General features: G+C 43.5%; 1 long non-coding RNA gene across 1 annotated transcript; it reads right to left on the reverse strand.

Annotated features, from left to right (window-relative positions):
* Positions 1 to 5,489: 5,489 nt before the first annotated feature.
* On the reverse strand, positions 5,490 to 7,708 carry LOC310699772. Its single transcript, XR_014522236.1, has 2 exons — positions 7,617 to 7,708; positions 5,490 to 5,583 (listed from the first exon to the last, which is right to left on the reverse strand). It is a non-coding gene; the product is annotated as an uncharacterized lncRNA (long non-coding RNA).
* Positions 7,709 to 8,691: the final 983 nt, after the last annotated feature.

An 8,691-nucleotide genomic window follows, 5' to 3' on the forward strand; every position in this document is an offset into this window, starting at 1 on the left:
TTTCAGTGTTGGCATTTAATGCTCCTGCTCTTGGCCCCAGCTCTCTGGCTTTGAAACTTTCTCTCGCGCACGCGTGGGGGGGGGGAGGGAATGCCACCAACCAACAATATCTCAAGGATTATCTGAGCAGTAAATGCTAAGTAGGCAAAACCAGATAACCCTTCCTGAGTTCTCATTAACATGCCAACCTTTGTTTGCCAAGATCTGATTTAAAAGAAAAGCATACAGATCATATTTTTGGTGCTGTCACTTTAATGAAAGTATCACTTGACAAAACCAACAGAAGAGAGAGACATTTGCAACCAATTATGTTATTGCTGATCAGTCAAATTGCATTGAAAATTACATGTTGAGTTTTATTCAGGGCTGCTGATAAATTAACTGGCAGCCTAGTGCTGAGATCCAGTATCAGTCTAATATCACATTGGTTTAATTTGAAATGCAAAAGAAGTGGGGGCATTTGTGGCAGGAGGCTAATGTAAGCTACATGGTTATTAACACAGTGTAGCAATAGCCATCATTAGCAATGGCTGGAGGGTTCCCTTTTTTTGTACCCCTTGACCCAATCAAAAGCAGCCTTTGAACAGGGTATAAATCAGAATGGGATTTGGCTGTGTCTTATGTAAATTCATAGCTGTGGCTACTTTTAAACTTCTGCTTTCACAAAATATAAAATTATTCCTCATAACCACAAGAGGAAGTTGGGTACTTCAGCATATAATTCAGAGGTTACCAAATCGCTGGCTAACAATCAGTTTATGGAGAAATACTTGCTCTGCACTCCTGCTTCTGGGGAAGATAGTGATATTTCCTCCCCACGGCAGATGCACTTCTTGGGGGTTTGCGCACAGCTCCATTTTCTTAATTAGTACTGACATTTTGAGCTATCAAGTCATAAGCTTTTTGGGGGGATGGAAGAGACCCAATCAAGTGATGTCTTCAGAAAACAGTTTGATTTAAATGCATGGAAAATAACAGGTGAAAAAAGAAAAAGAAAATTCATATCTTAGGACTGGATAAAAAGGATACTGCAGAGGTATCCGGGGGTTTTTTGTGTTTTTTTTACATCCATGGCTATTGGATACACCATAGAATCCAAGCTGCATGCCAATGACATTTATACTATGCACTCAGAAAAAATTATGTAGATTGATTTATCTTTTTAAAAGAAAACTCCAATTTTGCTTTTCCCTTTTGCTCTTCATTTGGATAAACTGAAAGCATGCAAATCTAATTTCTGCTTTTGAAATCTGCATTGATTCCTCCTTTTTTGGTGCTGGCAGGGCTTCTCCACTTTTACCAACTTGTGATAGGCAGAAATCCAGCCAGTGCAGCTTTTCCAACATAGAGGTACAATGTGCAGCGGTTGAATTTCTGCCTCTCTGTTTCATTGTTAAAGTCAAAGGATGCTGCTAGAGAGAAAAGGTGGTAGCCTTCCCTACCAGGACTGGCTGGCTGGTGCGATGTGGGATTCCAGAGTGTGGGATAGGTGAATAAATTCCCAACTGGCTACAGAAACCACAGGCCTCCAAACTGGGGCTAGAGAAGAGAAGGGCTGGGCTCGCCTTTTGACGCATGGTTGCCTGGAGTCCAAAGGGTGCCGGGATGATTTTGAGTAGTCGCCTCTCTATTTTTTGTTCTCTATTACTTCTCATTCTACTCTATGAGGGATGAAGAGGAAATCCATCCGGCTCCCTAATTGTCTTCTGCAGGCTTTTTGAAAGCAGATTTTCCTATCAAGACACCCCACTCTTAAAGGAAAAAAAGAAATCAAAATGAACACAAAGAGATAGGTGTCTCAATATTGCAAGAGGCTGCAGTGCAAAGTGGTGTGGTGTGTTTCTTGAAGGTAGCATGATGAGACCTTTCAGTGCACGAGAAGCCACTAATGGCAAGTGATACAAATCATGTTTAGCATCAAGTTGAATTCAGTTGCTAGAACTGGCACAATCTGTGTGTTTGCGGGGGGCGGGGGGGACTTTGGCAATCTTCTGCAATATGTCACCCTGTGTGAGGCCCCCAAATGGATCTTCTCAATTTTGCACTCCCTTGCCTCAACGCCCTCTGTGGAGGAACCACCTGCACCACCCTAAATCTGGTGCTGGTGTATGCAGGGACATTTCGAAACCTCGGATGGGTTTCAAAAGCCACCTGCAACATTCTGGAATTTGATGATTATATTGGAATGGCTGATGCTGATACCAAGGACTGCACGTGAGAGAATACAGAAGTTCTCTGTATAGCTGGTTCTCTTTAGCTCAGGGGTCAGCAAACTATGGTCTGAGGGGGCCATCAAACCGGCCCCCAGCCTTTGCTGCCTGCTCGGTCAGTCCCTGCGTGGAGCTAAACTAGCACGGCGCACCGGTTTAGCTCTGCACAGGGACTGACTTCCGGGACGCAGCCGTGGCTTCCTATTGGCTGCAGGAAGCTCTTGCAGCCAATAGGAAGCCGCAGACACCTCCTCCTCCCCTGCAATGGCTCTGAAAGCCAGCGGGGAAAGAGCGGCAGGTGTGTGGGCTGGCGCATGTGTGTGTGCACTCCTGCTCTAGCTTATGGTCAGAAACATGACTGGAGAGGGTGGAGCTTTTTGTGTTCTATTTTGGCCCTGAGCAGGCCGAAAGATAAACCACATTACTGATTTTGTACGTCCTCCTCCGACCAGTGGCAAACGCAGGACAGCATTTGCATGCTCAGTTCCCTTTGGAAAAGAACCCTGGAAATCCACACCACACCTTTAAAGCACATCCAGTGCCCATTTAAAGCACATGACTTAAGAATCCAGGAAACTGCGGAAAGTCATGTGTTTTAAATGTGCCTTAAATGTAGTGTGGATCTGTTTCTTCTTTCTAAGCAACTGTTTACAGAGATGCATAGGTTGACCAGGTATTTTAAGGGCACAACAGCAAGCCCTTGGGTGATTCAAGTTCCAAAGCGACATGAGTACATGTTTCAGATTTAGTTTAACCCAAGAGCTATGGGCTCCAGCTCAGAAAGAATTGTTCCGTCAAACAACCTGAATTGTAGCCACTGTAAACCAAAATTCTAATGACAAAACCCTCAAGCGGTTTTCCCGATCAGATCCTGCAGCATCTAGGAAGCAACAAATGCAGTTATTCTTTTTCCTTGTTCAAGGATATTCCTTCACATGCCGCCCAGAGTACATATACCTTCTTTATTTATGGTGAGAATGTGAACATCGCACTTCTCTTCGCACGCTTCATGTTAAAACCTAGGTGTTTGGGTAAACTGGTAACTTAAATGTTCCAGAGATTTAATTACCAAAGCTGTGGGTGGGTGGGGAAATAAAAAGGTATTTAGAAATATAGATTACAAATCATTTAGAAGAGCTAGTAAAGATTAATCATGAGAAATTATCAGTCCTCCAGACCCTGCCTCTGCATGCAGGGAAAGTCCCTAACTCACCGAGGGTTTGAGACCGACTGGTTACCCACTGGTTACCCTCACCTGATGTAGGCGACCAGTCAAAACTGTATTCCGGGGTGTGGCCACTGTCACATGCTGACAGCTTCTAGGAGCCACTGGTGAGAGCTAAGTACGGGATGGGGACCAAAGGTGAATAAGATACCCCAGAAGAAGCACAATGTGTCCCCCACCAGAAGTACTATGCTTCCCCTAACACCCCATACACCCCACAAAATATATTAACTTTTGAGGTACAAGTGATACTCGGAAAATTAGAATATCGTGGAAAAGTTCATTTATTTCAGTAATTCAACCTAAAAGGTGAAACTAATATATGAGATAGACTCATGACATGCAAAGCGAGATATGTTAAGCTTTTATTTGTTATAATTGCGATGATCATGGTGTACAGCTGATGAAAACCCCAAATTAACAATCTCAGAAAATTAGAATATTAAATGAAATCAGCAAAACAAGGACTGCAAATAGAGCAATATTGGACCTCTGAGAAATAGAAGCATGCATATGTACTCAGTACTTGGTTTGGCCCCTTTTGCATCAATTACTGCCTCAATGTGGCGTGGCATGGATGCTATCAGCCTGTGGCACTGCTGAGGTGTTATGGAAGACCAGGATGCTTCAATAGCAGCCTTCAGCTCTTCTGCATTGCTCGGTCTCGTGTCTCTTATCTTTCTCTTGGCAATGCCCCATAGATTCTCTATGGGGTTCAGGTCAGGCGAGTTTGCTGGCCAATCAAGCACAGTAATCCCATGGGCACTGAACCAGGTTTTGGTACTTTTGGCAGTGTGGGCAGGTGCCAAAATCCTGCTGGAAAATGAAGTCAGCATCCCTATAAAGCTCGTCTGTGGAAGGAAGCATGAAATGCTCCAAAATCTCCTGCTAGACAGCTGCATTGATCCTGGACTTAATGAAGCACAGTGGACCAACACCAGCTGATGACACAGACTGTGGAAACTTCACACTGGACTTCAAGCATCTGGCATTGTGTGCCTCCCCATTCTTCCTCCAGACTCTGCGTCCTTGGTTTCCAAATGAGATGCAAAAGCTGCTCTCATCAGAAAAGAGATTTGGGGAGCCATGTCATCACCTGGGAAGGTAAACTGCGTTTCCATGCTCTGCTCTGGTTTGTCAGAAGCGGCTTAGTCATGCTGGCCACATGACCCAGAAACTGTACGCCGGCTCCCTCGGCGACTAAAACGAGATGAGCACTGCAACCCCAGAGTCGTCCGCGACTGGACTTAACTGTCAGGGGTCCCTTTACCTTTAAACTCAATATACATAAATTTTAATTAATGACTGATTACTTTGTAGTAGGTGACTTCCATTTTTTTACTAGTTATTTTAAGTTTTTCTCCATCAGCGTTTATGTTATGTGCCTAGAGATTTATTTCCAAACACCACACAAAAATATACAGTGTCTGTCTCTTGGAACAAGTCTCTCAACCCTTTAGGCTGCCCCTCTCTGCATAATCATTATTTATCTTTGCTCTTAAAATGTTCCTTCTCTGAATTTGTCCTGTCCAAGAGGGCTTAGATCACTTCCCTTGCTGCACCATAGCTGGGAATTTGCAAAGACTTTTATTCAGTTTGTTCTATATAGCACCTTTTACTTCCCAGATGCTGGCTTTCGGAATTCTGGAAATCAACGAGGTGCAAACTTGGATTCCCCAAATGCCTACTTGCATGAATAGAAACACCCCTTTACATTCACACCCCACAAGGTAGTTAAGAAGGTCCTCTCTTTGGGTGTTTTTGGGTAGAGACAACAAAGAAACACAGCAGTCCTGCCTCAATCAGAGGCAAGAGATGGCCTGGGCTGCCAATGTATACAGTATAGTGTGTGGGTCCCACTTAGACTTGTCATATTCTTTTTACCAAAAAATGGTGCCTCTGCAATGTGAATTTCACAGGCTTATTAAATGATGAAGAAAAAGGCCACACAGTGTAGGTAAGCACCTAGTGCTTGGCCCATTTATCTTGTGGGTATCATAACAAAAGGGCAGAGTCCAATCTTAGACCAGCATTGAGAACTGGAGAATATGAGCTGTTGCTTCAACTTCTTTTATTCCTTTCACTTTACAATTGTAGTAAGAGAGCCTTGGGCCTATGGCTGGCCCAGAACGTTTTGGTGTCTTGAGGCTGAAAATACAATAATAGTTTAAAAAATATATTGATCAAAAATATCCCTCCTTTTAATAATTCCTGAAATCTGACACCCAATGCAGCCATTTAATCCTACCTTATTGCATGGGCAGTCTTGCTTTATACAAACAAAATATTAATAATAATAATACTTATATTTTTGTGTGTGGTGCTTGACTTCTTAGCATTTTAGTGTATTTCTGACATGTTTCCTTCCAAGAAATTCCAATAATCTCCTAGAGACGGTAATACTTAACATATAACAGCAGGCTGGGGGAACCTATGGCCCTCAGGATGCTTTTGGACATCCAGCATGGCTGATATTCAGGAATTATAGTCCACAAACCACCTGAAAGGCCACAGGCTGCCCACCCCTGTGCTATGGAAAAGGAATCTGCAGCTGTTCTTGCCTCACTGTTGAATGGGATTTGCCAATTTGTCTTTTGTCTAAGGACCCAGATTGTATCCTGCTCATGTCTAACAAGAGGGAATAACATTCCGGGTGAATGCCAGCTCTGTTACCCCCCCCCCCATTACTCTTATCTTGTGAAGTGAATTGAGACTGATAAGAGTGATGTCCGGATCTCCTCTGTCTACAGTCTGACAAGATGGAGTGGAAGACAAGTATCAGTGCCTTTTAACTTCCAAGTGTTTTGTCAGAACAGGTAGTTGCCTCTTTACGGGAGGAACATGAGTCTTCCTCCTGATAGGGACCTGGAGGAAATGTGTTTGTGTTTCTTCCGTGATGGATGACACAGCAGTTTACCCTTGAAATCGCACACCCTGGAAAAGGATAATCAGGTTTCGGTTTCTAAGGTGTTTTCACACATTTGGCTTCAATCAAATTTTCTCAAGCTTTCTCTCCAAACAAATATTACCTTTATTTTGTTTGCCATGTACATTGTACGGCTCAGGGAGTCTCAAAGCTCCCCTCTAGAAACAAGAGAATGCAACTTACTAATTCTCTTTGCCACCTTAGTAGCTTTCTAGAAGAGGGAGTTGCTGAGCTTCAGCACTGCTGAAGGCAAGAGGACAACATTGCAGCTAGCAGGCAGTCATGTGACTCAAGAGACCAATAGGGTTTGCTGTAGGGCAGGCGTGGGGAACCTAATTTGTATGCATATATGCAGTGCGTTTTTTCTTTTAAAAAATGTTCGGGGGTACTCTCATTTTGATTCAAGAAAATCACCATTTTATAGTTCAAATTAGGGGGGAAAACCTGTAAATGGACAAAAGTACAAAGATTCACAAAGTGTTTAGGGTATGCGTATCCCTGCGCACCCCCAGAAAAAAGCACTGCATATATGCAAATTTAGAAATAATTACTGTAATTTAAATAGAAATACCAATATTTTACTATAGAAATATCATTTTACTATGGTGAGGAAGACTGTGACCAGATGGCTTGTGAGCCTGTTCAGTTGTCCAGGTGCTAACTGTTAATGGGCACCCTCAAGTCTTCTCTTCCTTCTTCCTTTATTTATTTATTTATTTATATAATGCCTGAAAATGTGACAGGAAGGCTGGCAACATCAACCCCACCATATGAGAATCCCTTACAATCACCAGTGCCGGGAGACAGACAGTCAGGTTGTATATCCACAGCGTTTTTGCCTAGTGCCTAAATATATGTAACAAAGGTACCAGGCAAGTCTCCCTAGGGAGAGCATTCCACAAACAGGGAGCCAACACAGAAGAGGCCCATTCTTATGGTTCTTTATCTTTATAATGGACAGCATTTCAAATAGCATTTCAGATAGAGGACTCCTCCAAAGAGATGACTGTCACCTGCAAAGTACCCTACTACTACAGCATCAATGAAAAATTTCTTTGTGAAAGCCTGATCGCCATAACCAGAAATGATGCACAGGAAGCTGCCCTGGCCTACAGAATACATCATTATCTGGCACAGAAGCAGAGAATAATATTTACAGCCTTCCAGCACATAAAGCAGTTTTGCTGAGAGACGCTGCACATTTTGTTTGTCATGGGTGTGGACTGGAGTCTGGAAGCAATGTGTCAGAGCTTACCAGGTCTACTTTTGCTCATCATCCTAAGTCTTTCCTCCTCTTCCTTAGCAGGATAAAGAAGCGTCCAGTTGGCTGAAGAGGCTTATCAGCTCTGTCTGTCTGGGTGTTAACAATCTATTTGTCTAAGTACCTGTCACATTCACATGCCATGTTTCCATTGTGACTCACTATATTTGTCTGGTTATTTTTTCCCCAGTTCAGGATTGTGCGTGCGTCTGTCTGGAGGCTCTCTGCCTTGCCTTATTGGTGCCACCATTCTGAGGCAACAGCTAGTTATATCTAAACGTTGTCCAATAACAAATCAAGCTCCATTCATTGTCCCTTTGGGGCCATTCCTATATCCCACATACAACTCCCGAAAAACTGTCTCGTAGAAACCAAGGCTGTGTTTATTTAAATCAACAAGCTGAAATAAGTCAACCTTTGAAATCAGTAGGATTTGGCTGTGCAAGATGGCATCCTCACTGGGGAACCATTGCGTTCTTTGTGTTTAAGGATGAAATCAGGGCTGACCCTACCATTAGGTAGTGTGAGGGAAGCCACCTCAGATGGCAGATGTGGAGAGTGGAAGCAAGGTGCTGGTACTATCAAGGGAAGTAATAGTGCCACTGTATTCTGCTCTGGTCAGACCTCACCTGGAGTACTGTGTCCAGTTCTGGGCACCACAGTTCAAGAAGGACACTGACAAACTGGAACGTGTCCAGAGGAGGGCAACCAAAATGGTCAAAGGCCTGGAAACGATGCCTTATGAGGAACGGCTAAGGGAGCTGGGCATGTTTAGCCTGGAGAAGAGGAGGTTAAGGGGTGATATGATAGCCATGTTCAAATATATAAAAGGATGTCACATAGAGGAGGGTGAAAGGTTGTTCTCTGCTGCTCCAGAGAAGCAGACACGGAGCAATGGATTCAAACTACAAGAAAGAAGATTCCACCTAAACATTAGGAAGAACTTCCTGACAGTAAGAGCTGTTCGACAGTGGAATTTGCTGCCAAGGAGTGTGGTGGAGTCTCCTACTTTGGAGGTCTTTAAGCAGAGGCTTGACAACCATATGTCAGGAGTGCTCTGATGGTGTTT

The sequence above is a fragment of the Podarcis liolepis genome, assembly GCF_965112155.1.
Source record: "Podarcis liolepis genome assembly, chromosome: 2".
NCBI classification, from domain to species: Eukaryota; Metazoa; Chordata; class Lepidosauria; order Squamata; family Lacertidae; genus Podarcis; species Podarcis liolepis.